Source organism: Rhinopithecus bieti, unplaced genomic scaffold (genome assembly GCF_001698545.2).
Source record: "Rhinopithecus bieti isolate Rb0 unplaced genomic scaffold, ASM169854v2 scaffold_15113, whole genome shotgun sequence".
NCBI classification, from domain to species: domain Eukaryota; kingdom Metazoa; phylum Chordata; class Mammalia; order Primates; family Cercopithecidae; genus Rhinopithecus; species Rhinopithecus bieti.
Genome location: NW_016808703.1, coordinates 973,161 through 995,224, shown reverse-complemented (window position 1 = coordinate 995,224; position 22,064 = coordinate 973,161). Strand labels below are relative to the sequence as shown.

General features: G+C 44.1%; 1 protein-coding gene across 2 annotated transcripts in view; it reads left to right on the top strand.

Annotated features, from left to right (window-relative positions):
* Positions 1–824: 824 nt before the first annotated feature.
* GPD2 (glycerol-3-phosphate dehydrogenase 2) overlaps positions 825–22,064 on the top strand; it is a 154,204-nt gene continuing 132,964 nt past the window's right edge. Inside the window, exon 1 of one of the 2 annotated variants that reach the window (XM_017887037.1) lies at positions 825–1,465. The gene's annotated coding sequence lies outside the window, so the exon portion shown is untranslated. Of the gene's footprint in view, positions 1,466–1,879; positions 2,180–22,064 lie in introns of those variants that run through there. The other variant, XM_017887036.1, reaches the window with a different exon arrangement.

The window sequence follows — 22,064 nt, the reverse complement described above, 5'->3', positions numbered from 1 at the left end:
CTGACCTCTTGATCTGCCCACCTCATACTCCCAAAGTGCTGAGATTATAGGCTGAGCCACCGCGCCCACCCGGCCACAATAAAGTTTTTAAAGGAAAAGAAGAGGCGGTTTCCAAGTTGTTTACCAATAATTTACATAAAAACAACATAAACTATTGATTGCCTATAGATTGTTCTTCGTATCACAAATTCCAGGAACATGAAGTTATGGTTGGGCAGTCAATCATGAACAAAATGCCTTTAAACAATCGCCCCTGAGCATGAGTGTAGGGGCGCAACCTATGTCCCATACTCAAGTCTCTCTGGGCCTGATAAATTTTGCATACCTCACATTGCTCAAATGCTCTGAACTATTTTTCTTTTCTCAGTTACAATTTCTTTTCTCTGGTTGCTCATTAGATTCAACTGGGGGGAGCTTTTAAACCATGGTTCTCAAACTTTAGTGTGCACCAGAACTACCTGAAGGGCTTGTAAAATCTGGGTAGCTCAGCCCCAGCCCCAGTCTATGAATCAGGTCACCGGAGTACAGTTTCTATCAAGTTCTCAGGTGATGCTGATGCTGCGGGCTCCAGTGACTACACTTTTAGACCCAGTTTTGAAATACAAGGACTTGCAGATCCCACGTCCAGACGGATTCATTGGACTTGGGGATGGAAATCTGGCATTTCGCCCCTCCCCGCCCCCTCCCCTGTGTCCAAGGGTGAGAATCATTGCTCCTCTGTGGACTATGGATGATTCCCTCAAGTTACTGAGTTTGGGACTTAATAAATAAATGCATTCCTCTGGGTCAACTATAGGAGTTCTGCGGTATTTAAGGACATTAAATGAGTGACTTAATACTTTATTTAAAAAATACCACTGCGTTTTTGGTTCACACTAATTTTCTTCCTTCTTTTGGAAAGGCATTTCCGTCCATCTCCTGGATATTTTCCAATGCCACGATAGAAAAGTTATTAGTACAGCACCCAGAGGTCTTCGGAGCAAAGCTCTTAAAGAAGTGGGGTCCATTTGAGCCCCAACTCCGCCTTCCTTAGGTCCCCTTGGGCTTGTCTAGCCCTAGTAGTTCCAACAAGTGAGCTGGGCATGCTCAGTGGGCAGGGTAGTTTCTTTTTTTGGGGGGTTGAGGGGTTTGCAAGTGGGAAGCCCGCTGTTCAACTGCCGGGGCTCTCCGCCTCCCCCCACCTGTATGAAGCTGGGCCTGGGGAACCTGTGCTCAGCATTCCACCCCCTGGAGCTTGGGCTTGGTCTTCCCTGCGGGTCCCTGCGCTGACATTCAGGCGGGGAGCCAGGAGGCCTGGCGCGGCTTGAGCCCGCCGGGGGAGCCGGGCGAGAGTTCTGGGTTCTGACGGCGGGGTCGCAGGGTCGCCCGCCTCCTGGACGCGTCTGTAGGCCTAGGGAAGCCGGCCGGCCGGGAGGTGCAGAGTAGGAGAAGCCAGATCCGGGAGAGGACAACGAGAAGTCGTCAGGTAAGCCAGCCCCGCCAGCCTGCCGGCCGGCGAGTGTCTCCCTTCCCCCAGGCAGATGGCCAGGGCGGCCCGCATGGGCGAGGACACAGGAAATCGGGCACCGCCACCGTCTTCCCCAGCCTGGCCTAGCTCAGGCTTTCCAGTCCGCCAGCCCGCTGGCAAGGCGGGGCGGAGGTCTGGGGTCCGGCACCACCGAGGCACAAAGCAGGAACTGCAGCCGCGGGCGAGGGCCCTTGCGTGTGGCGCTGCGCGACCCCACCCGGCGGCGGGAGCCGCGTCCCTGTCTAGTCACGTTCATTGGGCCGCGAAGACCTCCTCGCTCGCCGCCCGCTCTTCGCAGCGCTTTTCCATCCCACACCCCAGCCAACCCCGGCCCCGGTTCCTGCCCCCACTTCCGCGTTTCCCCGCTGGGCCGGAGGAGCCTGGGCCCGAGGCATCCGGGCTGGAGGTGGCGGCCTCGCCGCCCGGGTCAGCCTTCCGGGAGGGAGCAGGCGCGGGAGCGGGAGGAGGAAGTCGGGAAGAGGGAAGGCGGGGGCGCGGCCCGCCCGGCGCTCGAGTTACACCCGCCCAGCCCGCCTCGAGTGACAGCCCCGCGCGCCTCGCTGCGAGCACCCGGGCTGAGGCTCTGATTCCGGGGGGAGGCCGACTCCACCCAGGCTGGAGAAACTGGGTGCTCCTGCCCGCTGGCCCCTCGCGCGTGAGGATCTATCTCAGGTGTGTGCTTCCTGGGAGACCCCTTCCCCCGCGCTTAGGATTCTAGCGGGGAGTGGTCCCTTTCTGACCCGGGCTAGTGTTCTGGGACTCCAGTGTTGCGGTAGGTGGTGGCGGGAAACGGGAAAGAGTTAGAATTTCTTCCCACCAGCAGAAGATGGACTCGCTTTTCTCTAGGGGTTCGTTGTTTATATTTTGGAGGTGGCAGTTGTAAAACAGTACAGTGGCAGGACTTTTGGGGCGAGGGCTGGTACCCCATTGAAAGTTTATGCAAACTTTTAGTTTGTAGACGGGGTTAGTCTGATAAGGATTGTTGCTCCCTTCCGAAGCAAGAGTGAGAACGAGTCTGGAGGGGGGCTGAGGCTTCTTTGAGAAACTCAGCGGCTGGCATGTGACCGTCCTAGGAGGAAATGGAAGGTGCACACTGATAACTTAAAACAGCCTCCACTCCCCACGTAGTAACTTCTACCAGCAAAAAATAGATTTGCAGAGACTGCTTTGGCAGGAAGGTGTAGCTGGGTGAATGAAGTGCTGCTCTTAGCAGATGGTCTCTAGTCTGGCTTCCACCTTGTGCAGTGGAATATTCACTCCCAGAAGAGTTCCAGAGTAATTTACAAACACAAATTCTCGCAAAGTGTTAGTGACATGGGCAACCCAAATCACACAACACATTATAAATATCATAGGAGGCAGCTATAGAAATAGCAGCTAGTCAACTTATACTTGTATAAATAGGTGAGGGGAGGAAGTTAGTAAGTGACAGGGAGTCTTTATTGCTAAAACAAAACTGTTAGTATTTTGCACGTGTTCCAAGTTTAAAGAGATGTGAAGTTTGTTTTTGGCGTGTGGAGGGTGTTGGCAGCTGTCACACTGGGCCCAGGCACTTCTTGGTAGCTACTGACCACTCTAGTCCCAGTCCTGCAGTTCTTGCTGGCCAGCACATGACAGCAGGATGCCATTGCCCAATGGAGACCGTGTGCAGCCTGGGGAACCTTGTGATGTGGATGTTGAAACCCCCCCCCCACCCCGTTTCTCACAGGGGCGTTATGTCAAATTACAACACTTCCTTGACTTTTACAAATCAACTCTTCAAATACAGCAATATTTTAATGAATAAATGGATAAATATGGGGTTTGGGGTTTGAGAACCAACACTGGATTCATTGCAACAGTCCATTCTCATAGCTCACAGAGTCATTTTATTTTATAAAGAAATTGAAAGCAGCATTAGAGCTCTGCTTCTTTCTCTCTTCCTTGTGATTCATTCAAAGATGCAATGGCTTGGTTCAGGAATTGACAAAAGGGCCACAGTGTTACCAATTGTTAGTGAATGTTACCACCCCCTTTAGTTTGTTGTAACTAATCTTATTGTAGATATTTTAAAAGATTTGATGATGATTGTGCGTAACTCATGTTGGTAAACTATAACTGTGAACTTACTCTGTTTGGTTGTTTTCTTTCCTCTCTAGCATGTAAGTTCTATGAGAGTAGTAGGGCTTGTTCTGTCTTGCATACTTTCAAAACTCTAATGCCTGGAGTGGTGACTAGCTTGTAATATACCCTCAATAAATGTTTTCTCAATGAGTGACCTCTAATGCCTAAAGGGGTGACTAGCTTGTAATACGCCCTCAATAAATGTTTTCTCAATGAGCAACCGAACTGTGGAACAAACTCTAGCTGAGGGTAGTTGCGGAGCAGGGAGCCAAAGACTTTGGCCTTAGGTCATCCTTTAAAACTCAGCCTCAATTGTCTCATTGGCAAAATATGGACACTAAACGCAATGACATGTGTGCAATTGCTAGCAATGTACCTGGCAAGTAGTAGACTTCAAAAGACTAGCTTCCATCCTGTATTTTTCCTTCATATACTCAAATAGGAAAATATGGGCAAAGAATATAGTTAGCTTGAAAATTTGGGCAAAGAATTCTTGCATGTTGTGCATGAATTATCCGTATATTTTTTTTGGTTAGTTTAGTGTGTTGGGCTGGGGAGAGGAGAGGTGAGTTAGTGGTAGCTATGGTTACTAGAGAAGGGAAGCAATTTTCAGATCAGTATCTAATTTCTCAGTTTTTTTTTTTTTAATGTGATGATGTTTCTGTTTAGGTTTTCCAAAACTTGATTCTTTCTGTTTGTCAACACCTGGACTCATGGGGCGATCCTAAGTGCAGAAACAACACTTCAGAAAGAGGACTAGAAATCAAATATATGAACACTAGTCTTCTTAAATGAAATTTTCTGTATTCTTGTGCAGCATTATATTGTAATAAGTGCTAGATTAAAAAAAGTTATCCTCTTTTGAAAAGCTTACAGTTGTTTAACAAGGTAAAACATAGATGGAACACAATTGGAGACCAACATAAGACCTTGTACAATCATTTTTCCAGTGGTAGGATATTGGCCAGAACTGTTGTGATTATGAAGGAAAAGGTTAATATTGGCTCAAGTAGTTGGAGACAGCTTCCTGCTGAAGAGAATGTCACTTCAGTAACAGAGGGACTTATTTCCTGAAGACGATAGAAAAGATCATCTTTGTTTCAGGAATGTTTGCTATTGTGTACTTCATTGTATGAAAAAGCCAACATAATCGTGTACTTTCAAAAATGATCTTTCTGTTGAAAATTATATGGGAAATCTTCAGTAAAATTTTGCATATGCAAGAAATGAATACTTGTCACTATGTCTGTGAAGTTTAAAGCTCAGGGTTGGTGTTAAAATGGTAACTCTTCATTCTTGTCACCTTTAACACACTTGCTTAAAAATGTGTCAGATAGGTCACGTGCAGTGGATCACGCCTGTAATCCCAGCACTTTGCTTTGGGAGGCCAAGGCAGGTGGATCGCTTGAGCCCAAGTGTTTTGAGACCAGCCTGGACAACATGGAAACCCCCTATTTACAAAAAATACAAAAATTAGTCAGGCATGGTGGCCTGTGCCTGTAGTCTCAGCTGCTCAGGAGGTCAAAACTTGAGAATTGCTTGAGACTGTCTCAAAAAAAAAAAAAAAAAAAAAAAAAAAAAAAAAGCCAGACAGGCACGATGGCTCATACCTATAATCCCAGCACTTTGGGATGGGAGGCCTGGGCAGGTGGATCACCTGAGGTCAGGAGTTTGAGATCAGCCTGGCTAACATGGCAAAACCCCGTCTCCACTAAAAATATAAAAATTAGCCGGGCATGGTGGTGGGCACCTGTAATCCCAGCTACTTGGAAGGCTGAGGCAGGAGAATTGCTTGAACCCAGGAGGCAGAGGTTGCAGTGAGTCAAGATTGTGTCATTGCACTTCAGCCTGGGTGACAGAAGGAGACTCTGTCTGAAATAAGTAAATAAATAAATAAAATAAAAGTGTCAGATGGCCTGCCAGTTACTCTGTTCAGTTTTGACAATGGGGTATATTTTGTATATTTTTTACCTGGAGTATAAGGAGAAAATTATTAATCATCAGGGTTGAAACCCCACTCAACCTGCCGAATTCAAAAATTGTTTCTTGGGAGATAGCGTAGAGCTGAATGGAACTAAACTAAGAAGATATTATTAAGTAAATTTTAGTTGCTCATCAAAATACTTAAATGATTCCATCATGTCTTAAGACTTTTGAGATAAGAAAACTTAGAAGTGGTATGTTAGGGCAAGAAGAAACTAATAAAGTGTGCTTTACTTTTCTTTGTTTTAGAATTGTTGACATGATGTGTGAAAGAAATGTAAGAGGAAGATATAATCAAACTCAACTCCAAGTGAGAAAGACAACCGCCAATGTGGCTGCAAGCCAGGAAATCTCTAACAATTTTAGAATAGACTTCTTCCTGTAATATATAACCGGGGATTGATCTCAGGAACATTTAAGAAAAAGAAAGGAAGAGATGTTGATGCTTTGAATACCTGAGAATGTTTAGATAATGATTGTGGTCAGAATGCATCGAGAATTCTAATTTGTGTCCTGACGTGAATGTGACCAAGTTTGTTTGTTTGTTTCCTTTGGCTTGTCTTCCAGGATTTTGATCTTTTGTTAGAGGCTCTTACTAGTTCTTTGGGTTGTGTATTTCTTCCTATATCATATCTGTGCTCTTATTTCCTATTTTTCAGTTGAGAATTTTATGTTCTTTCAAAACCAGATTTCTGATTTATGCAGCAAAAACACGATTTATGATTTATTTAGGTCAGGCTTTGGTTCAATTAGTTCACAAAATTAGTGGGAAAAATTGGTTAATAGATGTCTCTCCTTCTCAAGTACAAATATATTGTGATATATTGTGATATAGTGAGAAAGATACTTGTCCCCTGTTCTGACTAACGAACTTTTAAGACCCTTGGAATCTCTGGAATGATGAGTGTCTTTTTCTACACTGCTGAGATGACAGGTGACTCTTGGTAGAACCATAGATAGCTTCAGGATGGGGATGGGAGCTGGTACCAGAGGAACCAACTATGTAATTAGAGGGTTAGAATTTCAGCTCCACTCCAGATCTCTGGGGAGGGGAGAGTGGCTGGAAATCAGTCAGTCACCAGTGGATAATGATTTAATCAATCATGCCCATATCACGGAGCCTTCATAAAAACCTTGAATTTTGGAAAGCTTCTGAGTCGGTGAATACATGGAGGTGCTGGAAGGAAGGCATGCCCAGAGAGGGTACCCCTTCTCCCATTTCTTGCCCTGTGTACCTCTTCATCTGGCTGTTGATTTGTGTCTTTTATAATACCTTTTGTAATAAACTGGTATACATAAGCAGGCCCGTTGTGGTGGCTCACACCTGTAAGCCCAGCACTTTGGAAGGCCAAGACAGGAGGATAACTTGAGCCCAGGTGTTTGAGATCAGCCTGGGCCATGTGGAGAGACCCTGTCTGTACAAAAAATTAAACAACAACAACAACAACAACAACAACAACAACAACAACAACAAAAAACTAGCTAGGCGTGGTGGTCCATGCTTGTAGTCCTCACTACTCTGGAGGCTGAGGCAAGAGGATCTCTTGGGGCCAGGAGGTCAAGGCTGCAGTGAGCTGCGTTAGTGCCACTACACTCCAGCTTGAGTGACAGAGCGAGACCTTGTATAAAAAAAAAAAAAAAAAAGAGGAAAAAAAAAAAGTAAGTAAAGTTCTGTTAGCCATTACAGCAAATTATCAAATCTGAGGATGGAGTTGTAGGAACCCCTGATTTGTAGCTAAGTTTAACAGAAGTGTGGATATCCTGGGGCCCCCTATTTTTGACTGGCATCTGAAGTGGAGGGCAGTCTCATGGGACTGAGCCCTTACCCTGTGGTGTCTGCACAAACTCTGGGCCATTAGTGTCAGACTGAATTAAATTGTAGAACATTCACTTGGGGCCGGGCGCGGTGGCTCAGGCCTGTAATCCCAGCACTTTGGGAGGCCGAGACGGGCGGATCACGAGGTCAGGAGATCGAGACCATCCTGGCTAACACGGTGAAACCCCGTCTCTACTAAAATACAAAACTAGCCGGGCGAGGTGGCGGCGCCTGTAGTCCCAGCTACTCGGGAGGCTGAGCCAGGAGAATGGCGTAAACCCGGGAGGCGGAGCTTGCAGTGAGCTGAGATCCGGCCACTGCACTCCAGTCCGGGCAACAGAGCAAGACTCCGCCTCAAAAAAAAAATAAAATAAAAAAGATCATTCACTTGGTGTCCCTAGATAGTTTCTTGGTGTGAAAAACCCATACATTTGGTGTCAGAAGTATTGTTACTAGAGGAATAATTTTTCTTTATATATGTATTGACAAAACTTAAAGACATTATTTGGGGACATCTTTTAATTATTCAAATGAAATAATTATTCATGTACTGTATTTTTGACATTGAGATACTGTCAAAGTCTGGGTACTTTAGAACAATGACTGTTTGATTTAGATTTTTCAAGCCTTATATTTTTTGAATACTGAAATGTCCTCTGTGGAATCTCATGCTGGATTGTCCACATATATCCTTCTATAAAAGGTTTTAATATAGGGGGAAAAACAAACCCCACAAACTATGACAGACAGACTATTTTCTGAAATCGAGATTTCTAGAAGCTGCTACTGTCAAATGAGATAACCTCTGAGTATTACTTGGTAACAATGGGGTGACATGCTTAGAATGCTTTGCTACTTGTATCTGCTGATGACCACCAAGGCCAAGCAAAAACTTTAGATAGCTATACACATATATGGAACAAAAGTTTATGTTCAAGGTAAACTTATTAGGAAAACTTTGGTCAAGATTCCAAGAAAACATAAAATAAGCTTCTAAGTGTACTTCAAAAGTGACAAAAATAATACAGTTCAGAGTACTAGGTTCTCAAAAGTTGCTTTCTTTCAATTTTAACTGAATAAAAGAAAGGATATTGGCTAAGTGGTGGCTCATGCCTGTAATCCCAGTACTTCGGGAGGCCAAGGTAGGAGGATCGCTTGAGCCCAGGAGTTTGATACCAGCCTGGGTGACATGTGAGACCCTGTCTCTACAAAACATAAAAAATAAGCTGCGTCTGGTGGTGCGTGCCTCCTACTTAGGAGGCTGAGGTGGGAGGATCCCTTGAGCCCAGGAGGCTGAGGCTGCAGTGAGCCATGATTGTACCACTGCACTCTAACTTAGGCAACAGAGCAAGACCCTGTCTCAAAAAGATAAATGAATAGATAAATAATAAAAAACAATAAAAAGAAAGAATGTTTTGTTTCATTGTGGTAATGCCCAAACTGCTTTGATCATGTCACTCTCTCTGCTCCACCGTTCCATGGGTTACTCTGCCCTATTTGATCAAATTCTAAATATTTGTCCTGGAATTAATTCAAGGACTCCTCCATTCTCACCCTAATATTAAGGCGCTGTCCTTATCTTCTCTATGATCCAGTCACATTGGACTAGTTGGAATTCCCTAAATATATATTCCTATGCTGTCCCTATTCTGATGTTCTTCCTTTTATTTCACTTTTTGAAATCCTAACAAACCTTGAGTGCCCTGACCCCTGGCTACTAATTTTTATGACATTTTCCCTCACAGCACCAGTCAGAAATGTCTTGTATATTTTCTAAACCCTTTAGCTACTCTTTTTATGCTACTCATAATTCCCTTATAGATGCTTGTCTCCTGTAATTCTTTGCAGACATGCATAATTTCCTTTCCTATGGAAGATCATGCTGGATCTTACACAATTTTATAGACCTCACACAAGTGCCTTTCATGTGGGTGACTCCTAGTAAGCAGTTGTTCATGAATGGTTGCCCCATAATTCAGTCAGTCCCTAATTCAAGCAATAAGTGATAAGAGTATATTGGGTGTAATTGGACACCAGATACCACACAGGCAGGTGTATTTCAGGTAATCTATTCAACTGGATACTTTACACTGTATGTTTTTTAGGCATCTCCTTCCCTACACATTTGGCAGTTTTAATCTTTTATTTTATCTCAAAAAATTTTCCCCTCTTAAGGTGCTGAGAGGTTTAATATCTTAAGGATATTTAGGAGAGGGAAGGGGCGAAGTGACATTATAAAAGGAATCCTTGAAGAAAATCAGTGGAGGAATCTACAAATAAGGAGGCCACTTAATGTCCATTGAGGACTCAGCACCCCTGTCAGGACACCAGAGCTTCCTTCTTTTCACCAATTTCTCCCTTCCCCCACTTACCCACCTAATCCAATCTCTTAACAATCTGGAAAATGAATTCCTAACAAGATGACTTATAAAAATTATTTTGTCACCCTTATCAAAGGTGTTGGATTCTATGGGGACAACGCCTTGGGGACCATGTATGTAGGCTAAGTCAAAGGTGGGCAGTGCCTACTTCTGAGCATCCCTGCAGCCACATTTTAGCCACTCCAGTGTGCCTTTGGTTAGTGTCTGGACCTTTCACTTTTCTCCTCTGTCAAATAAGGTGGCTGGATTGGATGAATTTGAAGTCCATGGAGAGCATGAAATGTTTATTTCTCTTGTCCTGCCTAAAAGGAAGCCAGTCCTGGCCACTGGGTTCTGTTTGCCTCTGGACCCTGGCCTAGATTTTCCTTTTATTGCCTGGAGTTTGGGGTTTCTTTGCTCTCAGCCTCTCCAGGTATAGCATTCACATCTAAAGGCTGCCACATTCTTTTATCTGTCTTCAGGATTATGCTCATAGGACCTATCAGAACGAGTATATTTTCACTTTTTTCTTTCATTATGTTTGCTAGTATTAACCCCTTTTCCCCATCCCTACCCACCATTAAGTAGCTGGGATACTTATCTAAAAAGTATAGATACTGCTGGGGGCAGTGGCTCATGCCTGTAATCCCAGCACTTTGGGAGGCCAAGGCAGGTGGTTTGCTTGAGCCCAGGAGTTTGATACCAGCCTGGCCAACATGGCAAAACCCTGTCTCTACTAAAATTACCAAAATTAGCTAGGTGTGGTGGCAGGTGCCTATATTCCTAGCTACTCAGGAGACTGAGGCACAAAAATCGCTTGAACCTGGAAGGTAGAGTTTGCAGTGAGCCGAGACTGTGCCATTGCACTCCAGCCTGGGCAACAGAACAAGACTGTCTCAAAAACAAATACACACACACACACATACACACACACACACACGCACACAAACACTAACATAATTTTATTTATTATTTTTAAAAACAGAATCTTGCTCTGCTGTCCAGGCAGGAGTGCAGTGGCACATTTATAGCTCACTGCAGCTTTGAACTGCCTCATGCGATTCTTCTGTCTTAACCTCCTGAGTAACTAGAATGACAGGTGTGTGCCACCATGCCTGGCTAATTAAAAAATATTTATTAGAGACAGTGTCTCACTATATTGCCCAGGCTGGTCTTGAACTCCTGATCTCAAGCAATCCTCCTGCGTTTGCCTCAGAAGTGCTGCGATTACAGGCATGAGCCCCTGTGCCTGGCCAGATTCACAGAATTTTAAAATAGGAACGAGTTTAGCAATTTAACCTAACCTGGTCTTTTTCTTACTAATAATAAATAGCAATGACAAGTTTTTATTAAGCAGTTGCCATTTTCTAGGCACTGTGCTGAGTACTTTGTTTACATTTTTAAATGTATCAACAGTGAACCCTGTCATATCAGGGAGCAAACAGGCACAGAGAAGTTAAGGGACTTATAAAGCCCCTTGTAAGTAGTAAGCCCCATGTAGTTATTTTCTGGTATGGCAGAAACTGCCTTAAGAACTGTTTTAAAAACAATAGAATGGAGAGATAATCTTATTCCTATTTCTGTAATGTATTTCCTGGCTTTTGCTACATTGTATTCCACTGCCCAACTCATTAAACTTTGCCATTTGACACTTAACACTTCCCAATTCTTTACCTTGTAGTTCACTAGTTTTCACCAGTGATGCTGAACTTGTTTAAATCGTTGCATATATAGCACAGCATGCCTATTATGACATTACTTATGATTTGACTTGTAGGAATCCACGACATTGTTAAAATTTTCTTAGTCTTAATGGATATAGAAGCAACGTGCAACTTGCTATCAGTCTTCTTTTCCACTCCTATACTTGGGTTTCTGATGGTTATTGTGAAAATGAAAATGTGTGTATTGGAGATGTATAAAAATGTATGTTTTCCAGCCTTAGTCATGAGAGAGTTCTTTTACCTTTTTCTGCACAATACATTTCTCTATTTCTTGCTGTAGTTGTTTTCAGACTTTCAGCATTTCTTTGAGTCTTTTATGTCACCCATGCATTTCTTTATTAAAAGATGATGGTTAGTGGTTAGGGTAGGCTCAACCGTCATAACTGAAAGACCTGAAAATAGATACAAGCTCAAGCACAAGTTTAATTTTTGCTTATATCATGGTCTTTGTTGGTGGATCACTTTCCTCTCAATGATTCAGGCACTGTGGATTCTTCCATTTTATGACTCAACAGTTCCTTAGGGCTTTCTTTTCAACTACAGCCAGCCAGTGGATGGTGAAAGGGAAAGGCAAGAAGCATATCTACTTTCTAAACACATAATCTTATTTTTTTGAGATGAGTCTTGCTCTGTCGCCCAGGCTAGAGTGCAGTGGCGCGATCTTGGCTCACTGCAACCTCTGCCCTGTGGGCTCAAGCGATTCTCCTGCCTCAGTCTCCCAAGTAGCTGGGATTACAGGCTTGCGCTACTACGCACAGCTAATTTTTGTATTTTTAGTAGAGATGGGGTTTTGCCATGTTGACCAGGCTGGTCTCGAACTCCTGGACCTCAGGCAATCCGCCCACCTCAGCCACTCCAAGTGCTGGGATTACAGGTGTGAGCCACTGCGCCTGGCCTTAAACACATAATCTTGAATGAATGCATTAGTTCTGCTCATATACCATTGGCTGGATGTCTGTTGTGTAGTGATACTTACCTGAAAGGGAGATTGGCACATGTAGTCTAGCTGCAAGTCTAGGAAGAAGAGAATATGCATTTTTGATAATGACTTAGCTGTCCCCTTCACAGTGTCCTTGCAGTTTTTTTTTTTAAGATGGAGTTGGGCTCTGGCACCCAGGCTGGAGTGCAGTGGTACAATCTTGGTTCACTGCAACCTCTGCCTCCTGGGTTTAAACCTCAGCCTCCAGAGTAGCTGGGATTACAGGTACGTGCCACCACGCTTGGCTAATTTTTGTATTTTTAGTAGAGATGAGGTTTCACCATGTTGGCCAGGCTGGTCTCGAACTCATGATTTGCCTGCCTTGGCCTCCCAAAGTGCTGGGATTACAGGCATGAGTCACTGCCCCCGGCCCTTGCCTTCTATTATTCTGAGAGAATTGAAATAACATGTCAAATCTTAATATTTTTCTCCATTCCATATCATTTCTATATCTGAATCCATCAATCCCTCATTAATTCTTGACTTAGAGGTGGTTATCCAAAGTTGATGCTTTCCCCCATACTCTGGATCCCCCATTCCCTTCAGATGTCTTATTCTATGAAATTTTTCTATGCTTACCTGTATTGTATTTATTTGTTTGTATTGGAGATGCTGAGATGCATTTCAGATATTTACAAGAATGCTCAGGATTCTCCCATTACAAAAACAAACAGGCAAGACCAATAACCAACATTGCCCCTGTGCCCCATTCTGCCTTCTTGCTACATGCTCTCTTTCTCCTTTCCTTCAAGCTGTTCTTCCTTAAAGTACCTTTTGTGCCTTATTTTTCTACTTCCTCACCTTCCATTCATTCCACAACTTTTGGAATCTGTCTTCTATCTCAGATGAATCTCTCTGTGTCTTTTGCTTTCCTGAGACAGGGTCTCACCCTTTTACTCATGCTGAAGTACAGTAGCACCATCATAGTTCATGGCAGCCTCGAACTCCTGGGCTCAAGCGATCCTCCTACATCAGCCTCCTGAGTGTCTGGGACCCCAGGTTCAGGCCATCATACCTTAATAATTCGTAAAATTTTTTATAGAGATGGAGCCTTGCCATGTGGCTGGTCTTGAACTCCTGGGCTTAAGTGATACTCCCTCCTTGACCTCCCAAAGTGCTGGGATTACAGGTGTGAGCCTGGCCTAAATCTGCTCTTGTTATGATTATGAGAGTCCTCTTGACTGACAAATCAATGAGATTTTATTACTTAAAATTGCCATGATTCTGCTCATTCTCTTTTCTGTGAAACTGAGTTTTCACTAGGCTATTGTGACATCTTCTCTTGGATTACTCCTTATGGATCTCTTTGCAGGTTCTTTGCCTTGAGCCTTGATATTGGAATTCCCAGGGTCTGTCTGCAGTTCACTGTCTTTTCTCTGTTGATGCTTTTTCCACCAAGTTCATCAATATCCCTGATTTAATTCAATCCCAAATCAACATTCTTAGGCAGACTTATTCGCTAAACTCAAGCATTTCCACTTGCATGTCCCATAGTTGGGTCAGGACCCATAATTTCTTCCTTCTTTCATATGCTATTCCTTTCCTTATTGACAAATGCCATCATCTTTTCTCTCACTGCCTACATCATCCATCCATTTGTTCGTTAGGTCTATCAATCACCTAATATATGTCAGTAATTTTTCCTTTTTTTTTTTTTTTTTGAGTCTTGCTGTGTTGCCCAGGCTGGAGTGCAGTGGCACGATCTCGGCTCACTGCAACCTCTGCCTCCCAGGGACAAACAATTCTCTGCCTCAGCCTCCCGAGTACCTGGGATTACAAGCACCCGCCACCATGCCCGACTAATTGTTTTGTATTTTTAGTAGAGACGGGGTTTCACCATCTTGGCCAGGCTGGTCTTGAGCTCCTGACCTCGTGATCCACCTGCCTTGGCCTCCCACAGTGCTGGGATTACAGGTGTGAGCCACTGTGCCCGGCCTATGTCAGGAATTTTTCTACAAATAAGATTATAGTGGTATACAAAACAGTTTCTGCTCTTGTAGAATTACATTTTAGTGGGGGAAAAAGAAATAATAATGCTTATATAAAGGAGAGATATGAGAAGGTAAGAGTTGTATGAATACTTTGCATTTGAATCATTTGGAAAGGCCTTTGAGGACTTAACATTTAAGCTGAGTCGTGAATGACCGGAAGGAGCTTGCCATGCAAAGTTGAGCAGAGCATTCCAGGTAGAGGCAGCTGGCCCCCAAACACTAATAGTAATCCTGATTTGACAGACATCAGAAGGTAAATAAATCTGGAACTTAGTGGGTAAGAGTGAGAAGTGTTTGTATTGGTGTCCTGTGGCTGCTGTAACAAATTGAGAGGTGACAACATGCTGGCGGCCCTCTCTCGCTCTCAGTGCCTCCTCGGCCTGGGCCCCACTCTGGCCGCGCTTGAGGAGCCCTTCAGCCCGCTGCTGCACTGTGGGAGCCCCTCTCTGAGCTGGCCGAGGCCGGAGCCGGCTCCCTGTGCTTGGGGGGAGGTGTGGAGGGAGAGGCGCAGGCGGAGGTTCGGGTGGGAACCCAGGCTGTGCAAGGCGCTCGCAGGCCAGCGCGAGTTCCGGGTAGGTGTGGGCTCCGTGGGCCCTGCACTGGGAGCGGCTGGCCGGCGCCGCCAGCCTCCGGCAGTGAGGGGCTTAGCACCCGGGCCAGTAGCTTCAGAGGGTGCCCTGGGTACCCCAGAAGTGCCGGCCCGCGGGCACTGCGCTCGAATTCTCGGAGGACCTCAGCTGCCTCCCTGTGGGGCAGGGCTCCGGACCTGCAGCCTGCCATGCCCGAGCCTCCCCGCCCCCGTCCTCGCCCCGGTCCCTGTCCCTGTCATAGGCTTCTGCGCCGCCGGACCCTCCCTACGGGAGTGCCGCCCCCTGGACTGCGGCGCTCGGTCCCATCCACGTCGGTCCCATCGACGACCGCCCAAGGGCTGAGGACTGCCGGCATAAGGTGGGACTGGCAGGCTGCCCCGCCTGCCTCCCTGGTACAGGATCCACTAGGTGAAGCCAGCTGGGCTCCTGGGTCTAGTGGGGACTTGGAGAACCTTTATGTCTAGCTAAGGGATTGTAAATACACCAATCAGCACTTTGTGTCTAGCTCAGGGGTTTGTAATTACACCAATCAGTCCTCTGTGTCTAGCTCAAGGTTTGTAAATACACCAATCAGTACTCTGTATCTAGCTAACCTAGTGGGGACTTGGAGAACTTTTCTGTCTAGCACTCTGTGTCTAGCTCAGGGATTGTAAACGCACCAATCAGCACTATGTGTCTAGCTCAGGAATTGTAAATGCACCAAGCAGGACTCTGTCAAAATGGACCAATCAGCGCTCTGTAAAATGGACCAATCAGCTCTCTGTAAAATGGACCAATCAACAGGATGTGGGTGGGGTCAGATAAGGGAATAAAAGCAGGCTGTGGGAGCCAGCCAGTGGCCACTTGCTGTGGTTGCTTTTCATGCTGAGGAAGGTTGGTTTTATTCTTTACAATAAATCTTATTGCTGCTCACTCTTTGGGTGTATGCTGTAACACTCACTGTGAAGGTCAGCAGCTTCACTGCTGAAATGAGCGAGACCACAAACCCACCAGAAGGAAGAAACTACAGGTACATCTGAACATCTGAAGGAATAAACTCCAGACTACCATCTTCAAGAACTGTAACACTCACTGTGAGGGTCCATGCTTCATTCTTGAAGTCAGCGAGGCCAAGAACCCACAAATTCCAGACACAAAATGACCACAAACTTGGTGGCTTAAAACAACAGGAATTTATTCGCTCCTGATTCAGGAGGCCAGAAATCTGAAGTCAGTTTCATTGTGCCAAAATCAAGGAGTTAGCAGGATGTGCTCCTTTCTGAGGAGTGAATCTGGTCCTTAACTGCTTCATGTTCTGGTGGCTTCTGGCATTCCTTGGCTGTGGCTGCATGATTCCTGTCTCTACTTCTGTGGTCACATCATTGCATTCTCATCTGTATCAAATCACCCTCTGTCTTCCTCTTACAGGGATGTAAAGTGATTACATTTAGGGTTCCCCGTGGTAATTCAGAATAACCTTTCCCTCCGTTTTAATCACATTTGTGAAAAAAAATTTTTTTTTGGCCTAACATTCACAGTTTCCAGGGATTAAGATGAGATATGTTGTGGGCGTCATTGTTTAACCTACTGCAGTGTTTTAAGAGACGCTTTAAAAAATAGCAAGGGCTGGACCCTACAGGTCTTTATAATCCAAGGTGAGATGTTTAGATTTCATTCTGGGGTGCTAGAAACAATTAGAGGATTATATGGAGGCAAGATAAATTGTGTGGTTTTACCGTAAAATAGTCTTAATTTTTTTTTTGTACATTTCCAAGAAAAGTTAAATTAAAATTAATTAATTAAAAAATTTCTCCCCAACAAGAGAGTATTGTGTAAATGCTAAGAAGATTTTGTTGGGTAGAATTGAGGTTTGGAGGGCTACAAACAATTGTAATATGCAGTATTTTTTCACTTGCCAAGAAGCAACTGTGAGTGATATTGCTCCCATTGAGAATACACACTGTCAAAGACTATGCTGGCAGCTACTAGTAGACAGAATATGGGAAGTGGGGGTTGGTCCATTTTAGTTGCCCAACTGAGAACTTATTGCTGAATGGACAACCATTGTATTAAAGATAGAAGGAAGTGGGCTGGGCGCGGTGGCTTATGCCCGTAATCCCAGCACTTTGGGAGGCTGAGGCGAGTGTATCACTTGAGGCCAGGAGTTTGAGACCAACCTGGCCAGCATGGCGAAACTCCATCTCTCCTAAATATACCAAAAAAAAAAAAAAAAAAAAAAAAAAAAAAAAAAAAAATTAGCTGGGCATGGTAGCACATGCATGTAATCCCAGCTACTAGGGAGGTTGAGGGAAGAGAGTCACTTGAACCTGGGAGGTGGAGGTTGCAGTAAGCCGAGATCGTGCCACCGCACTCCAACCTGGGCGACAGAGAGACTCTGTCTCAAAGAGAAAAAGGATAGAAAGAAGTGAATAGATTTAGGATATATTTTTGAGATAGAGTTAGTTGGGTGAACTTGACTGCTAGATTATTTGGAGGAAAGGAAAAAGAATAAAACAGGCTTGCATTTTTTATTTGAGCAGCTGACCCACTTACTGAGAAGGGGAGGGCTGGGAAAAAGGCAGACTTGATGGAAGATAGAAAGTGTTCTGCTTTGGCTAAGTTTGAAGTGATTATTAGCTATTCCTTTGGAGATGTCAGACCATTGGGTGAATGGGGTTTGGAGATTCTGAGAGAAGTTTGGCTGAGAATACAGGCTTAGGAATTATTTGCATATAGGTTATATTTGATACTGGATGGAGTTATCTACAGAGAATGTATATAGAGAGAAGCAGGCCACTGAGCAACTGTTACATAGAAGAGAAGGAGGAGTTGCCAGTGGGATAGGAAGGAAAGCAGAAGAGTGTGGTGTCTCTGAGGCTAAGAGTTCAAAACATATTAAAAAAGAGATGGTTCTACTATGTTAATTATAGAGATTACATTTGGTGAAATGAGGTAATTTGTGATTTTGACAATTTGACATGTAGTTTAAGAAGAGAGGCTGGGATAAAGTTTATTGGATTGAATTGTGGAAGTGGAGACAGTGCTTATAGACAACTCTTTCAAGAAGTTTTGTTATGAAGGAAAGCAGAGAAATGGAACAGTTCTTGAAAGAGGATATTGGTCAAGAGAGGGTTTATTAGAACTAGAGGATAATACAGTGAATTTCTATGCTGACAAAATGATTAAGTAGAGAAGAGGAGCTGATGAAGGTAGGAGAGAATGATAGGTAATTGTATGAGTAAAATTTTTGAAGAGCCATGAAGGAAGGGGATCTAGTGTACAAATAGAATGGTTGGTCTTTACTTGAAACAGGCACATTTTGTTAGTAAAGAGAAGGACTGCAGAGACAATGAGTACAGAGGTGGATAAGTCATCATTTGGGTGATGGGAAGATGGAATTTTTACCTAGTTGCATCTATTTTCCCAGTGAAGTGTGATGATTTTGGGGTGTGGAGGGGTGAAGCAGGTTTGGGAAAAGAGATTGGAAATGGCTATTTTGAAACATCCTGGGGAAATGTAATATGATTGTGGGTCAGTGTGGATTGCACATTGCTGATTTGCAGCTATGATTTTAAATTGAGACCAGTTGTGGTTACGTGTTTTTTCCCAGGCGGTTTCTTCAGCTGTTTGGGTGGAGATGTGAAACAGGCAGATAGTTGGGTTTAACTGGTTTGGGGATTTGCAGAGTTAGAATGAAGCATGAAGAGAGGAGCAAGGGAGTTAAGGGTGCTTGGAAGGGAGAAATTACAATGATAGACCTAATTTATTCTAAGCTAGGCAGCAGGAGAAGTGACTGACAGTGAAGCAAACAGGGTCAGTGGACTGAAGGGCCAGATAATGCCAAGATGGTGGAATGGAAATTCCAGATTACAATAGATAAACTGAAGAAAGAGAAGGTGGTGTTTACAGTGTGGGGTGCTTGAGGCTGGAGTCTGCGGAGTTGATATAGTGAGGATGCCCAATTCAGAGGTTATGATAATGAGGTAGGGTTAAAGCAAAGGTCATCAGAGGTGAGGTGGTTGAGGAATTGGAGGCTTCATGTAGTTGTAGAAAACAGCAATGATGGCCAGGCCTGTAATCCCAGCACTTTGGGAGGCTGAGGTGGGTGGATCACCTGAGGTCAGGAGTTCGAGACCAGCCTGGCTACCATGGCGAAACTCTGTCTCTACTAAAAATACAAAAATTAGCTGGGCATGGTGGTGGGCACCTGTAATCCCAGCTACTTGGGAGGCTGAGGCAGGAGAATCGCTTGAACCCAGGAGGTGGAGGTTGCAGTGAGCTGAGATCGCTCCACTTCTCTGCCGCCTGGGCGACAAAGCAAGACCGTCTCAAAAACAAAAAACAAGAAAAAGAAAACTGCAATGATGAAGACGGATGAGTTTGGAAAGGGAAATAGGTGTGAAGGTCATCAGCAAATGAGGGGAAATAGCAGTAGATGGGTAGATGACAGCGAGAAGGGATAATGGGTGGTAAAGTCTAATGGCATAAACTTCAGACAGGTAAGACTTTTGAAAGAGGATTGAAGAAAAATTAGAAGGTGAGCTGGAGAGACACTTAATCCACCTCTAGGTTAGGGGATCTTGGGGATATGAACAGAGTTGTTACTCAAAGTATTTAACAACTCATATGAAATGGTAACCTGCTGTTGTAGGTCTTCCATCAGGAGCAGGATTCTGGGGGCCTTTTGTGAAGCTAGATATTAACTCTTTAATCTCTTGATCATAGCTAGTTGTCAACCAGTTGAGAGGTATTTTGATACGTTAGCAACTGCCATAGCCATCCTTGTTTGTACTGGCTGAAACTAGACTTAAGTATGAGAATATAGGGCCATGTGTGGTGTCTCAGGCCTGTAATCTCAGTGCTTTGGTAGGCCAAATGGGAGGATTACTTGAGGCCAGGAGTTCTAGACCAGCCAGGGCAACATAGTGAGACCTTATCTCTATGGGAAAAAAAAAAAAAGAAAAAAAATGAGAATATAACCAAGCTTCTCTTTATAGGATACTGGGAAAACAGTGTTATTAGGGCTCAGCCTCCGAAATTCAGGTTAAATCTTACTTTCTTTGTGTTTTCAAGGTTTAGTTTGGTGAAAGGAACACTCAGAGAAGAGACTATAATGGAGTTTGCTGGGGATAGGGAAGATGAGAAATGGGGCAGATTGGTCTTCTGGTGATGACTGAGGAAAAGAGCACTGTGGAGCATGCTAGGGTTAGTCCAGGTGATGTCTTGGGGGAAATTGGGTAGGGACCATGTGGCAGCTCTTGTTGTGTAGTGGCCAGGGGTGAGCAAAAGCCGCCTTAGAGTGTCTGTAGCTCAGGTCATCTCCTGAAGACGTAGTGGCCAGTTGGAGTATAAAGGCCTCCTTGGCGACCAGCTGCATTTTGTTGGCTAATAGCATGAGGCGCTCTTAGGGCCTCTTCTCAGCCAGGATGGTGATGTAACCCTTGGGGGAGAGAAAGGGGTCTTCTGTTTGAAAAACTAGGGACTGCTGCTCCCCAGGAACAGTCATCTTAGCAACTGTCCCTCCAAAATGGATTTGGACTTTGTGCTGTCCCCTCTGTTATGACTGTCGTTGTCTTAGTATGGACTCTTAGGAGTTGCGTCGAGTCTCCTGACTGCCCTGAATCCAGTCTTCTGATTTCCTTACTCCCAGATTCACATTCTTTTAGTTTATCTCTCAAGATTGCTCTGGAAAATTAGGAATGAGGGAATGGTCTTTTAAGTTCAACCATGGTTCTATCTAATCCTACTAGGAATGTTGTGAAGATGAATGTAACACATATAAATTGACAAGCAGAGCCCTTATAACACAGTATGTAGCCAAAACATATGCTTTAAAAGCCTTTGTGGACAATCCTTTGTCTAATGACAAAGTTCAAATTCCTTTGACTCGTATATAAGATTTCCAGTGATTTTTCTGCCTTGCTCCATTGAGTTTCATCACCTCCTTACTTATGATTACTAATTCCAACTTTGCCCTAGTCAGACCACACCCTCTTGTTCTTGAAAATGATATATTCTCTCATACCATTATGTCTTTGCACATAGTCACTCTGGATACGTAAACCCTCACCGTTAAAGTTATATATTGCCTTCCATAGAAACTTCCCCTGATGCTTCCTGCCTTCTCTTTCCTTCAGGGGTAAGTACTTTCTTAGCCTCTTATTCTTATTTGTATCATTTGTGTTTGTGTTAGAATGCTCCTCTCTAAGCTATTAGTTTCTTAAAGGCAGAAACCAGTAAGTGATTCATCTTTGTTTGCCCATGGTCTAATACAGTAGGTGCCCCACAAATGTTTGTTGAGTAAATTAAAACTCACTGCGTATTTGAATTTCCATATTGCCTTTGTTTGGTTAAATCTAAACTATATTTTATATGTCTTTTTTTCTTTTTTCATTTCTTTTTTTTTTAAAGTGCAGGAAAATTTTCTGATGAAGTAGTAGATGAGTGCAGAAAAAAAACTGATGTCCATGTAGTATAGGATGGTAAACAGACTTCATCCTGTGTTCTTTTTCTTCTGCTGAATGACTTTTACTGCTGGATTTATCCAGTGATTTTGCTCGCCATTGCCATTGTTTTTTGGTGAATTGTAATCATTAACATTTTCAGTGGTACACCAAAGAAATGCAAACAAATGTGATTTTCTGTTGTTTAATTGGGCATTTTCTAGTGCCCACTTAAAATTGTAGGATTGGAGTATGGAGCCTTCTAGAATATTGGTTAAAAATCTAGTCCTTTAGGTCTCTTCAAATGTTGGTCTTCTTGGGCCAGGCACGGTGGCTCACATCTATAACCCTAGCACTTTGGGAGGTTGAGGTGGGCGGATCACCTGAGGTCAGGAGTTTGAGACCAATCTGGCCAACATGGCAAAACCTTGTCTCTACAAAAATACAAAAATTAGTTGCGTGTGGTGGCGCATGACTGTAATCCCAGCTTCTTGGGAGGCCAAGGTGGGAGAATTGCTTGAACTTGGAAGGTGGAGGTTGCAGAGATCATGCCACTGCGCTCCAGCCTGGGCAACAGAGTGAGACTCTG